General features: G+C 47.8%; 2 pseudogenes; both read left to right on the forward strand.

The window, feature by feature from the left end:
• Positions 1 to 6,800: 6,800 nt before the first annotated feature.
• On the forward strand, positions 6,801 to 7,534 carry LOC144106007 (eukaryotic translation initiation factor 4E-1A pseudogene; annotated as a pseudogene).
• Positions 7,535 to 12,484: 4,950 nt separating this feature from the next.
• LOC144116776 (U2 spliceosomal RNA) lies at positions 12,485 to 12,640 on the forward strand (annotated as a pseudogene).
• Positions 12,641 to 27,524: the final 14,884 nt, after the last annotated feature.

The raw sequence follows: 27,524 nt of genomic DNA on the forward strand, positions 1-27,524 counted from the left end.
GCTAGACATACAGCAAATGGGCTTCACCCTGCTCACGGATCCTCTTACCCCCACAAGAATGGGTAACAGCGTGTGCGCTGACACGTCCCCAGACCTCACCCTGGTGAAGAATGTGGGTACAGCTAATGGGTCCAACTCCTTGCTAAGCCTAGGCAGTGACCATTACATACTTGTCACGGAAACTGACGTTGGCCCTGCCAAGCGCCAAACGCGCTCCCCGCATATTATCGAATGGGACGCTTTCCGCGACGCTCGTAACTAGGACGGGAGAAAGGCAGAAATCACAAACATAGAACAATGGGCGGAGGAACTCCGCAGGGATGCCAAGAATGCGACTAAAACGCTCGACGACAACGCGGAACTTGAAGTACTAGACAGCCGCCTTCTTCATATGTGGGAGGCCAAAGCTAGTATGGAAAAGCGATTAAAGAGACAAAAGTGGAATCGCAATCTCAGAAGACGCCTAGCGCGCCACAACAAAGCGATTGAGGCATATGCACTTAGACTCTGCGATCAGAACTGGGAAACAATGTGCGACCAGCTTGAGGGCAATATCGGCCTCGCCAAAACATGGAACCTCCTTCGGCACCTCCTCGATCCAGAAGGTAGCAAATTAACACAGCGACAAAATTTACAGAAATTAGGTTATAAATTTGAATGTTCGGAGCAGGAACTCCTCGATGCAATTCGTTGTCGATATATAGGCTCCGCCACCAAAACTACCTTACCGCGCTATGAGGGTAAATCCAACAGCGAACTAGACGCCCCTATTCACGAATTCGAGGTTCGAGCAGAAATACTAAAACTGAAAACCAAATCAGCCCCCGGACCCGATGGTGTAACCAACACAATGCTTAGAAACCTAGATGACAAATCTATAACGGCGGTGACCAATTTCATGCAAGAATGCTGGGAGAAGGGTGAGATTCTCCAACAATGGAAAACCGCTAAGGTAATTTTCATACCTAAGCCAGGGAAACCGCTCAATCTAGAAAATCTAAGGCCTATATCCCTCACCTCTTGCGTTGGAAAACTGATGGAACATGCCATACAAACGCGACTAAACAACTTCATGGAAGACAACGACTTATACCCCCATTCGATGATAGGTTTTAGATCGCATTTGTCCACGCAAGATGTCATGATACAGCTCACACATGACATATTAGACACTAAGTCGCTGGATGCGAAAGTAATAGTGGGACTTGATCTCACTAAAGCTTTCGATATTTTAAAACACGAGGCGATACTAGAAAACCTGGCTCTTTTAAACGTCGGGGAGCGCACATACAACTACATTGCCAATTTCCTTTCGGACAGGATAGCGCGCATTCACTTTGGTGAAAGTCAGTCTCAAGACATACACTTGGGCAGCATAGGCACCCCTCAGGGTTCGGTACTTTCCCCTATTCTCTTCAACGTGGCCATAATACGGCTCCCGACGAGACTGGAGGGGATAAATGGCTTGAATTTCTGCATGTATGCGGACGATATCACCATGTGGATGACCCGTGGCCACGACGCGCACATCGAAAGTACGCTACAGAAGGCCATAAATGAGGTCGAAAACTATGTCAGCCGTAGGGGCTTGCAATGTACGCCGCAGAAGTCTGAACTTCTTTTTTATAGACCTCTGCATCAAAGACAAACTAGAACCATCCCTAACATCAAATTTCAAACTCAAGGGGCGGAGATTCCTCATGTTGAAAAAATCAGAATTTTAGGAATGATTATACAAAGCAACGGGTATAACGGTGATGCAATAACTAAGATGGAAAACTGCGCGCAACAAACTATGCGGCTCGTACAGCGGATTGCCAACAGAAGACACGGCATGAAAAAGCAGAATCTCCTACGGCTGGTACAGGCGTTCGTAGTAAGCCGTATCTCGTATGCTGTCCGCTTCCTTGATCTTAAAGTTTCAGAAAAGGAAAAGATAAATGGAATTATCAGGCGATGCACGAAACAAGCTCTAGGATTGCCCATCCGTACATCCACTCACCGCCTCCTAGAGCTGGGAATGCATAATACCCTGGAAGAAATTACGGAAGCAGTGGTGGTGGTAAAAACGTTTATTTCCTCTGAAAAGAGGGAGTTACATGGAGGGTGCTCTGGAGTCAGGCTTAGTGCCTTTCCCCTCACAATCACTAGGTGGAGTCCCTAGTACGGGACCCCAGTGGCTTCCGCTGCCGCCATAGCTCGTTCGACCATCGCCTTTTGGACTTTCAGGTCGCAACAGGCGAGTAGGGTCGCCTCCCAGTCCTCCTGGGTGGGGTTTGGTTTTGGAGTAAAAGCAGGGTTGGAGGGGCACGCCCACACCATGTGGTAGAGGTCCGAGGACCTCTCCCCACAGTGCGGGCACTCCCCGGAGAAGGCAGAGTCAAAGTGCTTTAGCGAGGCCGGGCACATCATGGTGTTCGTGACAAGGCGGAGGAACAGGCGTTCCTCCGCTCTCGTTAATCCTTTACACGGGTGGGGGTACAGTTTATGTCTATCTTTGTATAATTGCGTTATTTCCTTGTAAGTGTAGGTCGGCGTGGCTTCCGCTACTTCTTCAGAGGAGGCGGGGGACGAGGTTGCCCGGTTAGAGAGCGCGCGGGCGGCTGCATCGGCTGCCTCGTTTCCTCCTAGCCCCGAGTGGGCCGGAGCCCAGACTATGAAGCGGTGGGATGGACCTCCTACGTACGAGCTGTTTTGCAGTAGCCGGTAGGCCAGGTACGGGACCCAGCCCTGTTGGACGTTCCGACACGCCCCTCGCGAGTCGGTTATGATTGTCTTGGAATAGGAGTGTGTTGCCGCTAATGCGATGGCGACTTCCTCTGCTTGAGTGACGCTTCGGGCTTTGAAGGTGAGCCCGTTCACCGTTTTGGACTCGTGGATCACTGCCGCCGTGTACCACCCGCCTTGGTGCGGGCCGGATGCGTCCACGTAGTATACCCCGGGTTTCCTTCCGTAGTGGTGAGCTAAGGCCTCTGCCCTGGCCCTGCGTCTACCCTCGTGGTCGTCCCTGGACATCTTAATTGGGAGTGGTCTTACGTGCAGGGCGTAACGCCACTCCTGAGAGAGTCTTCCTCTCTCCTCGGTTAGAGTCGTGTGTTCTATGTGCAGACGGGCTAAAAGGCGGCGTCCTGACGGCGTCTGCGATAATCGCGTGTATTGACCTGTGAGGTGGGCTTCTCTAAGTTCATCGAAGGAGTTCGTCATACCCAGACCTTGGAGTCTCAGGTTAGACGTGGTTATCGGGAGGTCGAGGGCCTTCTTCGCCATTTTGCGTATTATCACCTCGATGATGTTCTGGTCGTGTTTGTTGAGGCGGAGATAGGGGGTCGAGTACAGGATTCTGCTTGTTACAAAGGCATTGGCCAGCCGCAAGGCGTCTTTGCTTCGCAATCCCCCTTTCTTTTTCGAGACTCTGCGGACCATTCGGCCCACCTGATCTCCCACCTTCTTTAGTTTGTCGAGCGTGGTCGTCGCCAGCCGACGCTGGTGGATGAAAAGACCTAGGATTCTAATTTCTTTTCTTTCGGGTATCGGTTCCGATCGAAGTCTCAATTCTATCTTGTTTGTGCATTTTTTGTTGGGGCGAATGTGCACGAATTCGGATTTTTGAGGGGAGCAATGAAGGCCACATCTTTTCGCGCACTCGTTCACCGCGGTGGCCGCCTCCTGCAGGCTGGCCTCCATTTCACCGAGAGAGCCCTGCGTGGCCCAAATGGAGATGTCCGCGTACAGCGCGTGCTGCACACCCGGGACTTTCTCCAGGTGGACCGGCAGGTTCTTCATTGCCAAGTTGAAAAGCAAGGGGGATAGCACCGCTCCCTGTGGCGTCCCTCTCGTGCCTAATAGAAAGGGGCCGTGTTCCGCGTTCTGGATCCTCAAGTAGGCCTGTCTGTCCGTGAGGAAGCGTTTTATGTACTCGAAAGCGTTCCTGCCGCATCCCGTCTCTGATAGGTGTGTGAGGATCGCCTCGTGTGTCACATTATCGAACGCTCCCTTCAGATCTAGGGCCAGCACTATCTTATCCCCGTTCGGATGTTCGATCGGGTTTAGTACCTCCCTGCTGAGCTGCAGCAGGATGTCCTGAGCCAATTTATTTGGCCTGAAGCCGTACATCGAGTCGGCGAAGACTCGCTTGTTTTCTAGGTAATCAGATAGTCTATCTCTGACCATAGCTTCCATCAGTTTGCCCACGCACGAGGTGAGAGAAATAGGTCTTAGGGTATCCGTATCTATGGCCTTGCCCGCCTTGGGGATGAAAGTTATCAGCGCCGTCTTCCACTCCGTGGGAAGTGGAGCTTCGCCCATCCAAACCGAATTAAAGTGTTTTAGGAGGGATTCGTATGCGCGGTCCGGCAGATGGGCTAGGAGTTTTACCGAGATCCCATCCCTTCCTGGCGCGGTCCCGCGTTTCATCCTCGCTAGAGCGGCCTTGAGTTCGTATATTTTGAAAGGTTCATCCAGCTCAGCATTTTGGGCTCCACTGTATCTGTAAGCTTCTCCCCTTGGATCTTGGGTCGTGCTCAGGTACTGGTCCCGAAGCTTCAGTGCGGAAGCAGTGAGAACGTCCCAAATCGAACGCTTAGCCGGGACCACAACCGGCAGGGCCAATCTAGAAAAACTCAATCTTAGCCGAGATAACAGAAAAAACCGCCAAAGTTGACATGCTCGGAAAAATTCGAGACAATATAGTTGTACCCCCATTACCCAGGAATATGCATCCTATTCATCACTCAGTGCGCCGGGCCAACCGGGCAGAGGCTAGAGAAACGCTTCCGCTCCTACAAAGACGAGGACGTGGTCTACGTGGATGCCGCTGAGTATGGTAATAACACGATGACCGTCGCGGTCGTCAATAATAAACAACTCCTCAAAATAAGTGCCTCCATACTCTCGGGTAACCCAGAGATTGCAGAGGAAGCTGCCATAGCACTGGCTTGTGTAGGCACAAAAGCGAGATACATCATCAGTGACTCCAAAGTTGCCATACTAAATTTCAGCAGGGGCCGGGTCTCCCCTCTAACGAATACAATTCTAAGCCGTCATGTAATAGACCGGAAAATTACGCTAGTCTGGACACCAGCACATGCATCCCTGCCTTGCAATGAGACGGCCCACGAGTTCGCCCGAGGCTTTTCTTTCCGGGCGGACCCGAGCGAGGTGGACTTTACAGACAGGGATCGCATGGTGACCTACAGAGAAATTACACAACACTATCGTTTGCAACGAGCTAGACTTCCTCCAGCGGATAGATCCTTGTCCAGATACCAAGCCATCAACTGGCGCCGGTTACAAACTTACACATTTCCAAACCCGGCCCTCTGGAGTCTTATGTACCCAGGGCAATTTTCAGAAAAATGCGCGAACTGCGAACTTAGGGCCACCTTGGACCACATACTATGGGAATGTCGTCATGCTCCCCGGGAGCGACGAGGTATTAACACAAAAGATCAATGGGAGAACTTACTACTAAGCTCCGACCCGGCGACTCAGTTACAAATCGTCCGACTGGCCGAAGCCGCCGCCGAGAGTCAAGACCTTTCGGCCGTCGTCTAGGCGGGTAGCCCTCTGGCTACCCTCTTTCTGTTGGATATTAAAAGTTTTCCTATCCTATCCTATTCCTTTCTTCTTTCACTCCCTCTTTTGTACCTTCCCTTACGTCGCGGTACAGGTGTGGGCCGGCGTGTGAGACGGATGCTGCCGCATTTCCTTTCCCCAAAAAACAATTTTCATTTTTCTATAAACCTTCGGCGTTCATTGTGTTCGTTGGCGTAGACAATGTTCTATATATAGACTCCAATGATTTCAAGGAAAGGAAGGGCGCATGGCTCTCTGGGTCCACCCTGTGAAAAATTGAAAACATGCAGATTATTTCTCACCCGCCGCGGTGGCTCAGTGGTTAGGGCGCTCGACTACTGAGCCGGAATTCCAGGGTTCGAACCCGACCGCGGCGGCTGCGTTTTTATGGAGGAAAAACGCTAAGGCGCCCGTGTGCTGTGCGATGTCAGTGCACGTTAAAGATCCCCTGGTGGTCAAAATTATTCCCGAGCCCTCCACTACGGCACCTATTTCTTCCTTTCCTCTTTCACTCCCTCCCTTAACCCTTCCCATACGGCGCGGTTCAGGTGTCCAACGATATATGAGACAGATACTGCGCCATTTCCTTTCCCCCAAAACCAATTATTATTATTATTATTATTATTATTATTATTATTATTATTATTATTATTATTATTATTATTATTATTATATTATTATTATTATTATTAATATTATTATTATTATTATTATTATTATTATTATTATTATTATTATTATTATTATTATTATTATTATTATTATTATTATTATTATTATTATTATTATTATTATTAATATTTCTCTTTCTCCATGCTGCAGATTGTCGCAGGGAGGCACACTCGCGCGCGTAGAAAGCACATTTCATTATAGAAAAACAAAATAAAACTACGAAAATGAGCTCACATATTCATAATTGCCACCACGAGTTTTAGCGTCTCAGTAGTTCGTTTGACCGCTGTAAGTGGCGTGAGAGTCGCGTGACCAGCGCATGAGCGCTCCTCGGCCCCTCATTGGGCCAGCTCATCCGCGTCCCGCAATTTTGTGCCAATCGGAGCGCCAGATTTCGGATACCGCCATTTCCCTAAGTCCTCGCGAGTCGCCTCACGTTCGCAGCGTTCGCAGTTCTTGTGGTACCGGCAAAAGATTCGCAGTGCGTGCCACTTATTCCGTGATCGTTTGCTCTTCGCCGAACCACGTAAACCTGCCTGCGAGATTTGCTGAGTATGGCGGCTGAAGGCAAGCGTCTCGAGGGCGACTCTAATGAACGTGAGCAGTTCCAGCTGGATCGCACAAACGCGTCGCTCAACAGGCTGTTGAAGCACCCACTCGAATATAGCTGGAGCCTGTGGTACTACAAGAAGGACAGAAGCCGCAGCTGGGAGGAGAACCTTATGGAGATCTCATCGTTCGACACGGTTGAGGATTTCTGGGCCCTCTACAACCACGTCGAGTTTCCCAGCAAACTGCGTTCCGGCTGCGACTACTCGCTTTTCAAGGCCGGAATCAAGCCTATGTGGGAAGACCCCCGCAACAAGCAAGGCGGTCGCTGGCTCTTCAACATGAGCAAGAACAAACTAGGAACCTCTGGCGTGAGCAAGAACGAGGGGCCAACAGACTTGGATGACTGCTGGCTCGAAGTTCTTCTGTGCCTGATCGGGGAAGGCTTCGGCGAGTTCAGTGATGACGTGTGCGGTGCTGTCGTCCAGATCCGCAACAAGGTTGACAAGATTTCGGTGTGGACTGCCGACGTTAGCAGAGTCGACGGAAACGTGAAGATTGGGAAGACTCTGAAGGAAAGGATGAACCTGCATCCACGATACATCGTCCCGTATCATGCCCATCCTGACACCCAGTCCAAGCAGGGCTCCACGGCGAGGGTTAGATATGAAGTTTGAGTGCAGATTGGGACCAGCAGCTCAACGCGAACCTGACTTTAAACGCAGGCACATCAACCCATGACGGTATTCTGACGCTGAATGGACTTGTATCCGGAGTTTTGAGGCATGGAGAAGGTGATGATTCCTTCAAGAGAGATGCCCAGCCCGGTGGGTTATGTGTGAGACGTTTCGTTTTTTTGCTTGTGTATGTGTGCTGCTGTTGGAAAAAAAATTACAATAAATTTTTCTTTCATGTTTTGCTTGAGTTATTGGTTGTCCGAATCTACGGCACTGCGATTTGGCGCCGAAGTTTTAACATAACAACCGACTGGCTTCCCCAAGGCACAAACGTCTCGCGGGCAGGGGCTCGCCTTCAGCGGTTTGTTTTTTGTTTTTAACTCGTAAGAAAATTAAATGGTTTTTAATTGTTTTTTATTGGGAGGGGGAGGAAATGCCACAGTATTTGTCACATCTCGGCGGGCGCCTGAACCGTGTCGTAAGGAAAGGGATAAAGGAGAGACTGGGAGAAGAAAGGAAGTAAGAGGTGCCGTAGTGGAGGGCTTCGGAATAATTTCGACCACCTAGGAATCTTAAACCTGCACTGACATGGCACAACACACGGGCGCCTTTGCGTTTTGCCTCCATCGAAACTCTGCCGCCGCGATCGGGTTCGTTTAACTAAAATTGGTTATGAGGAAAGCAAATGACGCAGTAACTGTGTCACGTATAATAGGGTCTAAAATAAAATTATGAACGAAAGAGGTTTGAAGAAGACGACGCGGTTGGCGATAAGGATAACGTGGATTAACCGAAGACTAAAGGAGATGAAGAAGAAGCGTTCGGTGAGGTGGGAAGATATAATTAGTGGAGAAGAGAAGCAGAGGACGAAGCTTGTGCGACGCAGCCAACGACGCCGCCAGCGACGCCGTCCTGAGCACGTCGAACGCCATCTCGACGCCGGCTACTAAACCCATACAACGCCGCAGCCGCACCGAACCAACCGTGAGCACGAACGCCGACCGCTAACAGTAGAGCGCTAGTAGTAGACGCTGGTAGCAGCGCTCCCGAGTCGCGTGTATTTATAGTCTGTGTTCTGTGTCTGTTTTTCTTTAGTTTTGTGTGCTAGTGTGTGTGTCACTTCGGGTGCATGAAAGGTGCGTCTGTGTGGGTGCACCTGTCGCCTAGTCAATTCTTTCGGTTCCAGTGTTCTCCGGGGAGATCCGTGACAAAGACAAGTGGCGAGCCTGTGCCAGGATTCATTTCCTTGTTTCTCTTTGCTTTGTCTGGGTTCTTTCCGGTTTCTCGACGGTAGAAAGTATGGATTTGGAAAAAAAACGTTAGAATTCGCGCTCAAGCTAGGTTTAAGCAAGGAAGTGGCGGTGCGTATTTGTGACAAGGAGAACGAACAGGCAAAAAGGAAGAGAGTAAAGGGCGCAAGCACGCGTAGACGCTCGCGTAGCCGAAGAGCGGGAGGCAAGAAGAGCTCGCTAGGCAGAACAGGAGAAAAGTATAGAACGGGAGAAGGAGTTTCTTTCGTGGAAACAGGCGCATATCGCGGGAGGATATATGGAGGTCACGGACAATGATCAGCGTTCCTTAACGGGCACAGAATCTCCTAGACTGGCCAGAGTTTGTCCAAGAAAGCTGATGGCTCCTTTTGGTGACAAAAGAGATGATCTGGACGCATATCTGCAACGATTCATGCGGTTAGCTTTGGGGTAAGCCTGGGAGCGCAGTGAATGGGCCACGGCATTGAGCACGTGTTTTGTCGTGGAGGCACTGAATGTGCTTGGAAGTATTCCTGCTGCTGAATCCATGGACTATGAGAATGTCAAGAAGGCACTCCTCCAAAGATTCAGGCTTACAGCAGAGGGTTTTCGTGAGACATTTCGTACCGCGACACATTTCTTATTGTGTAAATAGTTTGTACATATTACTTCTCCTATCCTCTCTTCCTGTCCCCTCACCCCTTCCATTTCTCCATTCTGCCTGCTATCCTTTATTTCCGCTCCCCCAGCTCAGGTGCTTCAGTATCGATGGCAGATGCCGGGGCTAGCAAAAATCTTTTCCTTCCTTTTTACTATTATTTTTAATAAAACCACTACCACCACCACCATCTATGCCCGTGCTAGACCGCACACCGACAAGCACGCCCGACCGCAAAGGGACTCAGTATACCGCGATAGAGCTCAGCTCACCCGGGCACACATATGGCCTCACTATTCCTAACATATATATACAGCAATCCCAAAGATAAAGGCATAGGTATTCCGGGCATCCTGGGCACCTTACATTCCTGAAAGCTCCTTGTGGTGGGTGGTTTTTAATGCGCGTCACACGCACTGAGGGTACACCTCGGATACCCACAAAGGTAACCTCATTTCCACCGCAAAGGCTGATTACAACCTTGGCCTGATCACAAGTCCCACCGTACCCACTCGCACTGGTACAAGTGTCACCCGCGACGCCACACCAGATCTCACATGGGCCACACTGAACATAATCGTTAAATCTCACACGGTTCTTCAATACAGCCTTGGGAGTAACCACTTTCCAGTCTCCACTAGCATTGCTTGCGACATCAACATTTTGAACCCTCATTCACAGCTTCTCACTGATTGAGATAAATTGCGCTCATACTTGCAGCTGATTCTACCGAACCCCGTACTGTCACCGACTGGACAGACCGTCTGGTGGAGGTATCCAGGTGAAGAGCAAACGCATTAAAAACACCCCTACGGCACCACAGGTTTATCCGCATCTGGTTCATCTATGGGAGGCCCGACAGGGACCTCTCAAGCGCTGGCGTCACCAGCGACACAATAGTAAATTCCGACTCCGCATAGCCGCTCTCACTTGTGAGGACGCAGAATACGTGAACACGCTAGCCCGCGCAAACTGGTCAAACTTTTGTAACGACCTCTAGGGTACATTAATCACTAAACGCACACAATCCCTCCTACTCGCATTCTTTGATCCAAAAACCACTAAATCTCAGACACAAGAAAACACACAACGTCTAAAACAACTAGAGCTCCAAAAGGTTAACAGATCCACCCATTCTACCTCCACCTAACCCGGAACTTGATGCCGACATCAATGCCGCGGTGGCTCAGTGGTTAGGGCGCTCGACTACTGATCCGGAGTTCCCGGGTTCAAACCCAACCGCGGCTGCTGCGTTTTTATGGAGGAAAAACGCTACGGCGCCCGTGTACTGTGCGATGTCACTGCACGTTAAAGATCCCCAGGTGGTCGAAATTATTCCGGAGCCCTCCACTACGGCACCTCTTTATCCCTTTCTTCTCTCAGTCCCTCCTTTATCTCTTTAATTACGGTGCGTTACATGTTACAGCCGATATGTGAGAGAGATACTGCGCCATTTCCTTTCCCCAAAAACCAATTTCCCAATTTTTTCAGCCTACTCACAGTGCGACTGAGGTGTCTACTGCCCAAGTGACCCAGTTCCACTTGCTACTCTCAGGCTTTAGACAGACGCACACCGCTGGAACCCGGGGAGTTTAGTGGTCGCTAACCTGCGATTTCGCCGTAGCGGTGGTCCGAGGAGGCAGATGACGCCACAATGCGCGCCTCGCCGCGGATATTTCTCTCTCTCTCTCTCTTGCTTCCTAATCACTACTGCGCATGCGCCACTATTAGCACCAAACCAGTGCTTGCAGCAGGGCACTGGCGTTGGAGACGCAAGACGCCAGACCTCACGGCGACGCATTTACTTCGAAGCGTTATCAAGGTGGTGGCTATAGATAACGGTGTGGACCCAAATGAACGCGGACGCGTTGCTAACCGCAGCAAGCCTGCGATCAGCAGCGACGTCGGCGTAGGCGGTGTGATGAACGACGAGTCAGAGGTCAATGGAGCCGCGACGGGGCGTCGCAAGACACCCGACAGCTGTTGGTGTGGTGATGATCTCGGAATCAGTGTCCGACACACCCAGAAAGATGACTTGACCCGCGTGGCGGTGGTCAGCGGGGGCAGGCGAGTCAGTCCTGCTTGGAATTTATTCGCGATGCAAACTTGTGCATATTTTTGTCAACTCGTGATGTGAACGCGGCAGGTGAGTAATTTAAAGAAGCGAAGTATGCAGTGCATGTCGCGAATCGGTTGCGCGTCTACGACTTTCCGAAGGGGATTGCTATCGCGTGCAGGTTCGAACAAGACCACAAAGAGCGGAAACAAACAAAACGAAGCCGCATTTATAACTTAAAGGAAAAGGGCCAATAAGAAATGGAAGCGAAAACAAGAAAAACCCACATTCAACACACGTACAGCACTACACAATAAAGGACAAGAGTTCTCCGGGTACTGAGCGTCACAGGTGAAGCGCGGGGATACCTTCTAGACAGGATGGAACGCGGGTTGATGAACTGCGACGTGTCACTGGCGTTGCGTCTCCGGAAGCGGCGAAAGGGAGCCAGGTGGAAGCAGGAGCGAGGAGGAACACGGAGACGCCGGTGGTCTGCCGTCAACAGCCTGAAGAATTTGGCAGGAGGCTTCCGTAGCTGATCCATGGGAGGTCACGGCAGCACGGCTGCCACCTCCACGCCGACGGCTGCCACCTCCACGCTTGTATGACCCGTATCTTCGCTGCTCTGTCTTCCTTTACACCTCGGTTTTCTGAGACGTCAGCTCCCCGCTCCTCGTGCTCGCCAAACTCTTTTTCGCCGTCGCCTCGCGCACACCCTTCGCAAGCGCACACGCGCAACGCTGGACTGGCACGCGCAGAGCTCTCCTGTCTAGGCACCGCGTTCAAAAATACCGCAAAGACTTCGTGTGCACATTACAGATCAGTTTGGTTTGTAACAAACGAAAAAATCGTAATTTACTTTGTGTAATTTGCTTTGTTTAATTCGAATGGAAATAAAGCACACGCGTAGAGGCGTGCACGTCGGCTTTTGCACGTAAAATGATGGACAACAAAAACGCTATGCACACACTTCCTGACGCCGGGATTCGAACACTGTTATGTGCAGGAGCCATGTCTCACTCACTAGGCTCTTCCGATGCAGATCGGGTTAGCTTCAAGGCGCGAATGTCCGGACCCCGCAGAGTATCTGTTACGGGTCAAATTGGACTTATTTTTGGAAATGTGGCGGAGAGTTTGAAGGATGCTTCACTCCCGCCACCGGTTTGCCCGGTATTGCACTACCTCCGGGATCGGCCTTGTCTTTAGCGTGTCTTTACTATCCTGTCTTTCTATCCCATCTTTCGACTCTCCTTCTATCTGCACGTGGTAGCGATTGTGGCTCGGCTTGAGCCAGTGAGCAGGCCTGTGCACTTTACATATTATTGAAGCGAAAAGCTGCTCTATGCTAGGGGAAGGGCGGCCCACATGGAGCGTTTTTCTTGCGGAAAACTGGCGCCTGGGCGCCGGCGGCCGCTGGCTTGAAGCGGCTAATGTGTGCTGCAAGCGCGGACCAATCAGGGCGGGACGTCGTCTGACTTGCGCCCGCTTCCACAACGTGGCCGCGCCTGCGGAAGCGACCTCTTGCTTCACCACGAACTTGTCGTTGCCGCTACACGGTTCCTCATGTTCACGGCAAACAAAAGTCGCAAGAAGCTTTAGCTTTGTCAGAAGATGTATTGCTCATTCTGCTATGTCTGCCAGTTATCACACCACTGGCTCACTTCAAACTTGCCGTGCCTTGTAACAGGTAGGTACTGGTGAATTAAAGCTGTTAAATTTAATTGCTGCATTTAGACTTTTGTAGAAAGGTAATGAGGAACATATATTTCATTTACTTGGTCTATACTGTGGTCAAGATTTCCAAGCATGAGCTTAAAAACTGTAGAAAAGCATTACACATTCTAACACAATGCATTTGCGTACAGCGGTGCTCTCATGATGCCCGCAATACCTTTTTCCTTTCCTGCTGATGCTCTTGCAAAAGATGAAAAAGAAATAAATGAGAGAGAGATATCCTGGAGCAGAAGACTTTTGTCGGGCTACAAGCAAAGACAGGGAAGAAACAACCGTCTGTGATACCCACACATAACTATTCTTTTACAGGCGACATTCTTGATACCCGGTATCAATGGCTGATAGGCTGCACCGGCAGGTCCATGATGCCATTAACCTCAGGTTGAGGTAGCGTTTTCTCAATGACGGATGAAAGGAGTCGCAATAGCAGCCTGATGATACCGGTGGGGTAGCTGTACAGTCCTTCACTGCGGACGCGCTTGAAGAAAGGCTGAATTACAGATATGCTTTTGTAAACATAATAAAAGAAGCAACATCCCATTATAGCCTCTATCGGTTCAGTCCAATGTGTTCAGGAGTGGAGGCTAATGAGTAATTACCTATGCATCCATTAGTTTGCATAAAAATGTTTTACAAAGCCAGTCATATTTTCGTAGATCTATTATTTGCGAATCAAGTTACACTTTTATCGCTCCAAAAAATCGAAAATGACATTTAGTATATTGAGCGTAATTCAAATAAAACGACAGCAATCCTTCCAGTGTGCCATTACATCAGATGCACTGCAATGCAATGGTTCGGCTATTTTTAAACATAGTTTCGTTTACCAATGGTATTAAGAAACGTAGCACTTGATGCAACTGCGACGTAGAACGGGCAATGTTCCATATCGATAAACACTCAGGCCGCAGAATCAAAAGACGCACGCCGTTACAAGCACTTTTCGTTCTGATGGCCTACTTTTTACGTGCTGCTCCTCTTCAGTCAGAATAACGAATCAGGCGGCACCTCACAGCTCTCAGCGTGCAACCAAATTGTATCACATAACTCTTTCGCAACGGTGCTCATGGAAAGAGCGCAAGGGGGCGAATATAAAAGACGCATAGCTGGCACGCGAGCGTGTTAAAACTCCTCCTCTCTGCAAGCGGTCGTTTCGTGCTGTAATTTCGCACCTCACGGCGAACAAGACGTAAATACCAAGCTTAAAAGCATTCGCAGCCCTCATGCATCCCCACGACAGACCACAGAAGTGATTTTACAATTCTGTGCTTACATTCATCAGCAATCACGGTAAGCCGTTTCTTCTATCGGGAGTCAGGCGCCGGCCGCTCCGGCGTGGTTTTGGCTGCGGTACGTCAGAGCAGTTTTTGAAAACTCCATGCGCGTAAGAACGCCTTCCGTTGCGCAGGGGGCATCTGTCAGCTTCCGAGTTCAGTCACACTACCACAACACTAACGAGGCCGCACATTCAACAAAAACAAGCTGAAAAAAGCCACCAAAGCCACAAGCGCCAGAACTCGACACAAAGACTGCGTTTCAGAGCAATAAAACAGGTAGTGTAGCACATGGCTGATAGTACGCATTGGGGCGCTCAACCCCGGCAGCGGCGAAGGAAAAGGCGGCGCTAAAGTCACATAACGTTAAACGCTTTAAAAGAAAGCTGGAGAAGTTAATTTTGTCAAATGCGTGATGTAATAAGCGACGCACTATTTTTTGTTCAATTACAAAGGCAGTTGATCGATAGTGATTTAGGCAAAAAAATATGACTACTCGCAACCACCTGTTCCTGGCGGCGCTGCGAATAAAATCTTTGGAAAGCGGGGCGCGAGGTAGCTGCAGGCAACGCAGTTGCGCTCATGCGGAGAGCCGCGGTCGCAGCACGGCGGCGCAATGTATCGGATTCTAAGGCTTTAGCTATTTCCCCGTAACTGCGTTAGGGTGGCTTAACTGCGTCGGAGAATCGGGAATGATGTTGGTAAGCTCCACGGGTTTCGATTTTTAATTTTCGCATATTGTGTGGCTTAGTGTACTCAGCACAGCTAGAAAATGAAAATTTGTTTTGAGGAAAGCAAATGGCGCAGTCACAGTCTCGCTTATCTCGCTGGTAACCCGAACCACGCAGTCACGAAGGGATAAAGGAGGGAGTGAAAAATGAAAGGAAGAAAGAAGTGCCGTAGCGGTGGGCTTCGGAATAATTTCGACCATCTGGTGATCTTTAATGTGCCCTGGAAACGCACAGCACACGGGCGCCTTTTGCGTTTCGCCTCCATCGAAGCGCGACCTCCACGGTCGTGCCTCATGCCGTTTACTGTACGTACGTGTGTAATCTGAGAACGCCAGCGTCCGCGCGCCGCCCTAGAGCGACATTTCAAACTTTGTGCACGCCCGCGCTGCCGCATCACCTCTGTTTTGCGCATCACCTTGCATCACCTTGCACGCTCGTCTCTCCAGCGAGGCCCGCCGGCAGTCTCCCTACCGTAGTCTTTTGAGCGCTACCTTGATTATTTATTGCTTCTGCCTATCAAGGTCTTCCGCTCTGCGTCACATCCGCCCCACAATGTGCAGTATTTCTTGCTATTCGATGGAGTATAATCATGAATCAAGGGAAAGGAAGGCATTATTTAAGTAACGCTGGTTACCAAGTTGGATGTGCGGCCATGGATAAAAAGCGAAACAAAACGCGCGCAGGCACGCTCTCTATCTCTCACACACACACACACACACACACACACACACACACACACACACACACACACACACACACACACACACGCACACGCACACGCACACGCACACGCGCACACGCACACACGCACACGCACACGCACACGCACACGTACACACACACACACACACACACACACACACACACACACACACACACACACACACACACACACACACACTATCCTGAGGGTGCATATTCTCTTGTTTATGCAGTGATGTGACCTACATTCGTGTCCAAAGTGACCAGCCGGACAGAAGCGTTGGTAGTAGTTTGGTTTTATTGTTTGAATAATATTAGTTTCTCGAAAGCGCATGCATTTCGGCTCGATGTGCCTGCAACTTGATTGGCGACAGCGACGAGGGTAAATGTGTTTTCTAAATTCTAAAAAGAAATTAGGAGGAGGAGGAAACTTTATTGTACTCAGCGGTTTTGGGGCATCCTCAGAGATGTTCTCTCCTTGGTTCTATCCCCAGGATCCTTCTCTGTCGAGCTCGTCCAGTTTTAATCAATGGTCGGCTGCCCTCAGTCTACGGCTCTGCTGGCCACTGCCGCCAGTTGAGATGGCTGTACCAGACCTTGTTGGTTTTCACAGCGGTCGCTGGACAGCAGAGTCTCCCATTGCTCCCCACTCGGGTTTTATATTTTGGGGACCACGTATATGTTTTTCCAGGCCCATGTGATGTGATACAGTGTGGGTTTTTCGTAGCACCTGTGACATTTATCCGCGTATATCTTGGGGTGTATTTTGTTTAGTATGTGAAGGTTTGAATAAGAACCTGTCTGTAATTGTCTCCAAATGACAGCTTCCTCTCTGTGGAGAGATTTGTGCGGCGGCGGATATCACATTCTTCTGCCTCTCTCTCTCTTTCTCTCTCTCTCTCTGTTGGTGTCTTCGACTGGTCGCTCCCGCGATCCGGTTTGGATCTGGCAGAGTGGGAGCCGCTCTCGCTCCGAGCGCATAGCGAGACTGGTCAAGCCGAATGGTCTGCGAATTCTTAGAGCGGAAACGCAGGAGGCAGAAGGGGGCCGTCACTTCCGGAACCCCGCCGCGGCACCGCTGGTGTCAACACTCAACAGTAGCCGCACGTGGTCGCACACAGTCTGCGTCGCAGTTGCCGCTTCTGCTTCACGTGTACCTGTCGCTACTTCGGCTGCCAGTCTCCGGCAAAAATGAGCGCCCCATGGGACCATTCTGGATATACCTCACCAGCCGAAGTCGTGTTGACTACAATGATCGACGGTAAGTCAGGCCTTATTTCTCTTCCGGACGAACAACGCGCTTCCGCGTCTTTTCGCAGCGGCGTTGTTTTGAGGGCTGTGGAAGTTTCTAGCGACGTACGACGCCGAAAGCAGCATTGTGGATTTTTCCTAATATCTTGCGCGTTGGCGTGCGATTTCTAGTGTAAAAAAAGAATGGACAATAACTTTTGCTATGGTGTGACTGTTTCCAACTTTGCGTTTTTTCCTTCCCTCGGGCTCCGTGCGTACGCACTGCACATTTTGTAGCAGCTCACGGAGGACGCTTGTGCACGTCTATTCCTAGCCTTACCATCTTCAGACAAACTTCAGTGCAATCTGTCTGCCCGGGAATGAATATTGGTCTTTGGTCGGCCGTTGGAATAAGCCTTCACCAATAACACTACTGGCGCGGCAGATAATTTTTTTCACGTGGCCAGCAGAAATGCGTAATCAACGTATGAAGTCCGTGTTCATAACACCCGTGTCAATTGCATGTTTAGCATCCTGCACTTACCTCGCGTGTCGCTACACAGCACACTCCCCGGGGTTTCAGCAGTGTGTGTCTGCGTGAAGCCTCTGAGTAAAAAGCGTAACTGGGTTGGCGGACACCTGAATCGTTCTGCGAGTAAACGGTGACGTCTACCTGCAAAACTGAGGCAGTTATGCGCCTTTCTTTTTCTCAAAAACAGCGCAAAGTTTACACCCCTTTCATTTTGACCAAAGGAAGGCCGTATAATTGGCTATCTGTGTCAGTGTGCCTAAAAAAACTAACGTGCTTTCGCGCAATATTTTGGGCTTGACAATGCTAAACTGCCAGTCATTTTATTTATTTTAATGTTTTCTCTACGCAGAGGAGGAAGACCACACAATGCCTGAAGTTATGGACTCTTCAAAGAAGCCGAACGAAACTGCGGTGTCAATTGGTTAGTTCAGATACTAACTTTCCTGAATGCATGTTAATACCATAGCAATTCAGATGCAGTTGGCAAACCTGATTTAGCTACCCTGCATGCATCAAATCAATTCGTCTCTCTGCCACTGTTATGCTTTAATGGTGAAGCTGAATGCTTATTTTTATGTACCCACCAAGAGGATGCCTTCATTTTACCTGGTGTGGTGAATATGCCTGAAAAAAAATGAATGTAGAGAGCATGTATGCAATAATATATATCTGTTTGGTCATGCTTGAAAGTTTCACCTAGAGTTAAACGACATACATAAAAAGGTCTTAATAAAGATAAATTTCCAGGTATAATGTATATTTAAACCAAATAAACAACACTCAAACTTAATTGTGAGACTGAATTCAAAAATGCCTAGAGAAGCTTGTTTCACCTATTTCTTTTCAAACGCAGCTTCATGGGATGAACGCCAAACAAAGCTGCTTCTGGACTACTATGCACGCTATGCCAGAGACGTGGGCCCACTCAAGAAATTTCGCAGCAAGCGAGCTATGTTCGAGCAAATTGCCTGCGATATGTTCGGCATTCTCGGCATTCATCGCACTGCTGTGCAGTGCGAAACACGCTTCAAGACAGTGTCAAAGCAGAAGAGAAATGAAGAGAAGCACAATAATACATCAGGAAATTCCCGCTGCCGCGTGGAATATGAGCAAGAGTTTGATGCCATAAAGGCTATAGATGACAGCTTGGAGCCGGAAGTCTTGCGCGGTGTGGACACCGTGAGGTATAAGAAAGCGTCGACTCGTAAAGCAAGTCCTCGACTATCAACCAGCGCAGACGTCCAGGAAAACTCAGAGTTCAGTGGTGATACCCTGTCTTTGATATCATCAGGGGGAGACTGTTCATTCGAAGCCGGTACAGATTCGCAGGACGAAGAGCCCAAGAAAAAAAGAGCCGACCGGAGGTTGCGCCCAAGCAACTCTAGAATGCAACACATGCAGTTGTTCTTTGACGAAATGAACAAACTGCACAGCGAGAAAGATAATAAAAGGAAGATAGAGAACAAAGGAAGGAGCAAAGGCATCAGGAGCTGCTAAAAGCTCATTCCGAGCATATGGCACTTTTGAAAACTCTAGCAGAAAAGGAGTAGCATCCAGAACTTGGTTTGAGGTGTACAGCCCCTGTCAAAAGAATATACCCCAAGGGGTTTGCTTTTAAGCTATTCAGTTGGGATCCCTAGCGCATCTAGCAGTCCAAAGCTTGGGAGGACTGAGGACGTGAAGCCATACCTTTTTCGAGAGGTTATGGTCACTGAGGATGCATACAGGATGCCTCACAAGCAAACCCCCTTGGGCCGAATAGTTTTGACGGGAGGTACATCTCCCGTCAAAACTGATTCTAATTTATTTACACAGTTTTTCTAGCATGCAATAAATGTCTGCTCTGATCTTATTTTTCATACAATCGAAGCATGTCATTTGTAAAACGCTTTGACAAGTAGTAGAAGTAAATGGTTTATTAAAATAATAATAAAAAGGAAGGAAAAGATTTTCGCTAGCCCCGACATCTGCCATCAATACTAAGGCACCCGAGCTGGGGCAGCGGAAGTAAAGGATAGCAGGCCGAATGAAGAAATGAAATGAAAGAGGTGAGGGGACAGGAAGAGAGAATAAGGAGAAGACTTAGTATACACAAAATTATTTATACAATAATATGTGCAGGTTGCATGCGTGGTGAGTTCATGATGAAGCAAACTTGGCAAGAAGAAAAACATTTGATGTGCAATAAATGTTCCTACAACAAAAACTTGATCTCTGTGAATGCAGCTTATAGGTTCTCGGCCAAGGAATTTCTCTTCAATTCGCCCAATCGGCGAAAAGCGCCTTCGCTTTCGGACACAGGCTGTCGACTTGCCCTTAACTCTGCTGGGCTGAGCCTGTTGTGAAGGGCAGCATCAATTCTTCTTTCTTTTCTCTCATCATCTGTCAGCAAATCATTGACGTCAAAGTCACCTCCATCCAAGCATATGTTATGGAGCACACAGCATGCTACGACGAACTTTGTTATTTTGTCTGCAGTTGTAAACTCAACGTAGCGAAGCTGCCGAAACCTTTGCTTCAGCATTCCAAAAGCATTTTCAATGATCACCCTTGTAGTTGCATGGCACTGGTTGTAATTAGTTTTGGCTGCTGTCATCGGCCCGTAGTGCTTGAATGGCGTCAACAAGTGCTCTCTAATGGGATAAGCGGCATCACCTAAAATGTGGAATTTGTTGACTTCGCACAGTGTAGGCAAGTCTTCGTGCACCGGAGACAGCCTCAAAACTCGTGCATCATGCACTTTGCTTGGTGGCCCGGTAAACACATCCATGAATTTTCCTCTTGCATCGCATATTCCTTGCATATATACCCTATCGAAAAATCTCGTATGGATGCATATGTGTCTCGTATGAATTTATATGTGTCTAGTATGTGGTCATAAGAGATGATATGTGTCTAGTGTGTGGTCATACGAGTTGATATGTGTCCAATTTGTGTTTCGTATGGGCTGATATGTGTCCCTAATATCCCTCGTATGGGCTTATATGTGTCGTTCGTATGCCTCGTATGGGCATATGTGTACTTCGTATCCCTCGTATGGGCATATGTGTCCCTCGTATGTCTCTATGTGCTGATACGTGTCTATCGTATCAGTTGTTTGAGCCGAAATATGGATTTCGTATCACCCGAATGGGCCGATGTGTATTTCGTATCACTCATTTGAGCCAATATGCAGCTATCGTATCACTCATATGGGTGAACTGCGCGTCTCAGTGAGCTGATATTGTCACGGACCCGAAGACGACAAAGTTGGCAGTGGCGCGGCACGGAGCGCTCGCTCTAAGCCCACCGCCATTAAATCATTCCATCGCCATCTGTTATGTAGTACTGTCTTCACCTGCTTGCCGTCACGTAACATTTGGCGTGAGGTGCGGAGTTCATCCCCATCCTGGTCCTGGAGCTTCGGCGTCCTGCGTGTGCCGTGGTCGTCGGTCGTGTGTTCCTGCCCGCACCGCCCGGTTGTGCCCCAGCCCGCAAGACCAGAACCGACCATGTCGTTCACCCCAGCCCCGCCCCCTGCCCCTACCAGAAGACACGATCGACAACTTGACGACGCCGCCGCTACTCGAACCTATGACCCCACCGACCCTAGAAGTCGCCAACATATTCGAACACAGCCCCTGCCCATGCCGTTCGGTGTGTTCATGGGCTTCGGCCGTCGGCTCAAGGTGACCTAGCTAGCTACGGCCCGGAAGCTTCCTGGACCAGCGCTCATCTGATCATCATCTGTTCATCTCTTTCATCGTGACGGCAAACCCTGCATTCTTCTTCTCTTCTGTGTTCATCCGTCCTGTCACGCTCATCGTCACGCCCTGCGTTTCGTCTTCACTGCCGGTCTTTCAGTTCGCGCGATCGGGACGATCGCTCGGCAGCCCCGGGTAGTGTCACGGACTCGAAGACGACAAAGTGGGCAGTGGCGCGGCACGGAGCTCTCGCGCTAGGCCCACCGCCATTAAATCATTCCAACGCCATCTGTTATGTAGTACTCTTCACCGTGCTTGCCGTCACGTAACAATATGTGTGTCTTTTATAAGGCTCGTATGAAATTAAATGGATAACATTTCATCTTGTCTTTTACGCGGTGCACTTGAACTCATAATTAAAGAACACAGGTGATCAAATTAGATCCCTCTAACGTGGTGGGATGTTAAATCCCAAGTATAGTACCATTTTACGCTGTATCAGCTTAGCACATGAATGGACAAGCATATGGCATTCCAATACTGTCCTGTTTTAAAGCTACATCTCAGCTGAAGCGCACACATTCAAAAAAAAGTTTAGAACACCCTCAGGAAAAGTAAAATTAAGCCAAGGACACCATCTAAAACATAATAGATAATGAGGCCACAAAACATTGGTCCATGGGATAAATGACTCAAGTAGCTTCCAATAATAAGGAAGTGACTATACAGATGCAAAAATTTCCCATACATATATCCCAAGCTTGAGAGGTGTGTTGAATAATTTGCCTCCTTGTCTATAACATGCTAATTACTGAAAGTGAAAGATATTATTATAAACGAAGCTTCAGATGTCTTTTTTCAGAGGTGTAATTCATTTTTTGATATCGTCCCCCACTTACACTGATGCCCTTGCATCATCGATGCATTATCGTTGTTTACATGCCCTCAGAGAAGAATGAGGCTGATGGCCCCAACTGGACACTAAAGCTCTTCAAATGTTTCTTCAGCTACGGAGTAGCCAGTAGCTACAAGGCACTAGGTCAGAACGATTAGTGGGTGATGCAGAACATCCCGAAACTGCAGCTTATTCAACACGGCGGTATTGCCGCCTAACTTGTTGTCATGCCAAGCATTGTCACGTTAAATGATGGATTTTTTTAGGACAAACTTTAAGAAAAAGTGCACGGTCCTTCAGCATCCTCAACTTCAAGAATGCCCGCAATAACCGTCTGCTTAATGTGACAATCATCACAAATAAATTCATCCACATGTGCCACGAGCTCAGAAGCGAGATGCAGACAGTGGGCATCCACTGCACTCCTCGTCTTGCACACTCAACACAGCTGGATCTTGCATGTACGTACAGTTTGTACCTACCTTCTGACTGAAAACATAACATACCCATTACCATAAATTGGACTCATTCGATGGTGGATAAGGATAGAGAGAACACCTTCTGCCATCCAAAATTTGGTTTCGAAAAACTGTTATAACCGTACACTGATGTATACTAACATTTTCCTTGTGACTACTTCAATATCAGTGGTGCCATGTGCAAAATGAAAATATCATGAAAAGGGGGAACATCAAACTTTCTTTTCATTGTAACGTCTTTCCCTTTCATGAGGTGATAAATGTGTTACAGACCAGGAGGTAAAAAATATACTGATCACCCCTCGTATAAACAGAATCCACCAATACCATCTGTTTAATGAAACAACCATACATAATACACAAAAACACTACATATATACTATATCATGAAACAAGAGTAAGAGTTTTATACACAGACCACATGAACAACACAGCAGCATGTGACATACAATATTAGTTACATTTCTCCATATTTACTATACTCAAATACAACTTAAGAATGAAGTGGTAGATGCCGCTCAAAGGACCAGGCATTGTAATGAGCATGGAGGAGGAGGGCACAACCAGCAGTGCATGAGAGTTTTGATGATGACGATGAGATGTGAGCCCGTTAACAGGCCAATGTGATCCATTAAACGTCTGCGTATACAAGCCGAGCACATCGAGCACTGCCACAATGAGATTAGCAAAAATGAGAATGACAATGTCTCTAATGAGCTATTGTAGATGCCATGGTAGAGGGCTCCAGATTAACTTCAACTGCATATGCACTGACAAAGCACAGCAAAGAGGCGTGTTTTCCACTTCACCTATATCAACATGTGGCTGCTCTCGCCTGGATTTGACTCAGCTTCCTTGGGCATAGACCACAATGGAGTGAATAAATGTCCATCCAAACAACTGTGATGTGACAACTAAAGAACTGAATATGGACAGGTAATCATAAAAAGAAAAGTGGGCCATATATGCCCTCTTCACTGTGTGAACATCTCGCCCATCTGAAAACAAACATAAAAATAAAAAGACATGAAGTGTCACCTGCTGAAGAAATAAACAGCCGAAACACTAGTACACCTTCACTCACAGAAATGGAGCTACCTGTCACAAGGCAATGGGTGTGGTAGGCATGCAGCAACCCAATTATATAGTGTGCGCCATCCTGATTGGCTCAGGTTGTCGTACCTTCCATGCAAACAACTTGCGAAGTGAATTATAGAGAAGCATTTGCCACTTCATTCTTGAGTTGTATTCAACTATAGTTTACACAACACACAAAAGAAAATACTGCTTCTCAAAGGAACACTAAGGACATGTCCACATAATTTCTGTTCTTAGTAAAAATATGTTGCATTGGTCCTTTCTAACCATTCTGTTATTCTGTTAACCATTCTATTACTAGGGCCGCCTACCCGTGTTTTTTTTTTCTTGCAGAAATGAAGGGTTTATTTGAGATATGTCAATAAAAGAATTCCAAAAAGTTCCTATGGTTCGACGAAAGCTATATATTCGGAAAAAAACAATCCAGTATACACTGCGAACTGCCTTCAAAGATCTTGCCTGACCGAATGCTTTGTCGGATCGAACATCTCTTAGTACACCTCGGACGTTATAAACTTGTTTACCAATAGACATCGGCTTTGCGACCAATATCAGATATACAATATGGGAGATATACCCACTCCAGTGGGCCGATCACGCATCTATAGGGCCGCCTACCTGTGTGTGTTTTGTTTCCTTGCAGAAATGAAGGGTTTATTTCTGATATGTCAATAAAAGAATTCCAAAAAGTTCCTATAGTTCGACGAAAGCTATATATTCAAAAAAAAACAATCCGGTATACACTGCGAACTGCCTTCAAAGATCTTGCCTGACCAAATGCTTTGTCGGATCGAACATCTCTCAGAACACCTCGAACGTTTCAAACTTGTTTAATAATAGACATCGGCTTTGCGACCAATATCAGTTATACAATATGTGAGATATACCCACTCCAGCGGGCTTATCACGTATCTATAGGGCCGCTTACCCGTGTGTGTTTTTTTTTCTTGCAGAAATGAAGGGTTTATTTGAGATATGTCAATAAAAGAATTCCAAAAAGTTCCTATAGTTCGACGAAAGCTATATATTCGAAAAAAAAAACAATCCGGTATACACTGCGAACTGCCTTCAATGATCTTGCCTGACCGAATGCTTCATCGGATTGAACATCTCTCAGGACACCTCGGACGTTTCAAACTCGTTTACCAATGGACATCGGCTTGGCGACCAATATCAGATATACAATATGCGAGATATACCCACTCCAGTGGGCCGATCACGTATCTATAGGGCTGCCTACCCGAGTTCAGGTGGGCTATACTCAAGAACCACGGAACAGGGGGGTGGCAATGGGGAAGGTCGCCTCCCCCCCCCCACATTTTTCAGGGGGGGTTGTGCCCCCCCAATCTCCATTTGCTCTACTTGGATGAGATTTCTGAAAATTGAAACACATATTAGTTCTAACCTCTTTTAATTCAAAGCACAGTAGGGCTGCATGAGCTGCTTGGCTTAGTAGCCAGTTGTAAAACATTTGGTATATGAGTAACCTAAACCAGTCATGTCCCTACAGAATTCGATCGACTATATATCGGCCTGACCGTGTACATGATCACGATTAGCAGAATTTAAACAAACTATGCACAGGCTTTTTAATGGAATTGATCACTCCTCATGCGTACAGCTTCCCACCTATAAGCTCCTCATTTCAATTATTTTATATTGCCATAAATCTTTGCACCGTTTGTTTGTTCGCACTCAACCCCCGGCACGCGGCTTTATCATTTTGTTTTGGAATGCGAGGTGCGACTAGACTTATGCCGTTGATCATGGCCACGTGCAAATGATTCCACATTTGTCCAGATTCTTGCTGCTTTTGGTTCTCTATCTCGAAGGTTCCTTGTCAGCTTTAAATTCAGCACGACCAAGAACTGCATGGCATACAGGTCGATGACCGCCGAGCACGCATTATTAAGCCTATTGCAGCCGCCGAGTAATCAGTTCTTAGTGGGCGTGAGTCAGCCCCTTAAACAGTTAATTTTGGAAGCCTTTTCGTTGTCTTCCTGACAGCTGGAGTGTCGTCACCGCATCGTGATACTTTGCATCAAGCTTTGAACATTGAATATATATATATATATATATATATATATATATATATATATATATATATATATATATATATATATATATATATATAAAATTTATTATGTAAATGAGCATTAAATACATAAATAACAAAATAAGCTCGAAGTTCTGCCCTCCCACTAAAAAAAAAGAGTTCTGGAGTCCCTCGCTATACTAATTGTCTCGAGCATAGCCCAAACTTTCACCCGCTGCCATTACGACCCGGACGCGACAGCGGTGTGCCAGAGAACACTGCGAAACTATAATTATAGAGGTCCTCGATCACCTCGATCGAAGCACCTCGATCGAGGGCGCGGTTGTGCTACCCAGTTCCGTGTTCTAGCGGACACTAGCAGTTTATTTTTGAGAGCCTCTTCCTCCTCGTACCTTGCACACTTCTGATTTCTTAACATAAATTCTTTCTGTGCATCAATTTACCTATTCAGCAATCTATATTTCACCCTCTGCTGGTCCTAAGTCGCTGACTTCAGGTCAGTGGCAATATAGTACTTATGATATCTACCGCGCACCGTGCCAGAAAATACTTTTTTGCAGCAATTACAGACTTTTCAAGCACTTGCTGCATTTAGGGGAGTTCTAAAAGAAGTGTTTATTTTATCGTAGATAACACAGAAGTTGCTGTTTACAGAGCAGAGAACAGGGAAGGGCCCAGCGTTATTTATGATGCCGCGCAACACTAGCTTTTATATTTCGAAACCGAAACTGAAAATGTTCTAGCGTCGTCTGACGGCTAGGCCCAGACTTTATAGGTGCTTTCTGTTTGTCGTAACCCACACAAAACTTTCTGCTTAAAGCACTAAGTAAAAAGCGCAAAGCACAATAAGGCACCGCGCGCCACTATAGCTTCCAGCTTTGAAACCGAAACCGAAGGCGATTTGTCACGTAGCGACTACTTTGTTTAATGCAGTGGCGATCAAAAATCGCAGAACACTTCAAACATTTAGGTTACAGCGGTACCATAAAGCTCATACATGATAGAGCCAATAGTGTTACACTAAGCCACCCTATTCACACTCCATGGGCAGTCACAGGTGCAAGACCGATTTGAGGGGCTAGTTGGTTCTGCAGTCGTTCTGCTTATGTTGGACCAACGCTCTGTGGCACAGCTTGACACGGAACTCATAACTATTTCCCCTTCAAAGTAGTATTTGTAACTTTTCAACTATAAGTATTTCATGTTGTGTAGAGCCCCGCGTCGTCTGCTACTGCATGCGGTCAATCAGCAGTCAACTGGATGGCCGGATGCGCTGCACGAGGAGGCTGCGATATGGAGCGGTATAGAGATCACGGTCGGAGACGCAAGTTCTGCCGCAGGAAACAAACAGACGAAATTGAACGAATAAAACGTATTTATTATTCTGATTTGTAAAGAAGAGGTCATCATCATCATCGTATGCAGCGCCCTGTGCGGTGCGCGTCGCCAAGCCAATCCAAGTCTGCGGTCGTTTGCGTCCAACGTTTGCGTCGTTACTCGTGTCGGTGTGTGTGGTTGTTACAGTTATTAGATTGTGTGTTTTGCAGCCACATGTGACGCTTCCACTATGGGTTCGTCAGCTGCGGCGAGCTATGCGTACGTGAAATACTTGGACCGACGGCGCAAAAGCTATCGTACACGTCTCTATGTCGTCCTTGTTTCCTTTGGGCTACA

This window comes from Amblyomma americanum, chromosome 1, assembly GCF_052857255.1.
Source record: "Amblyomma americanum isolate KBUSLIRL-KWMA chromosome 1, ASM5285725v1, whole genome shotgun sequence".
NCBI classification, from domain to species: Eukaryota; Metazoa; Arthropoda; class Arachnida; order Ixodida; family Ixodidae; genus Amblyomma; species Amblyomma americanum.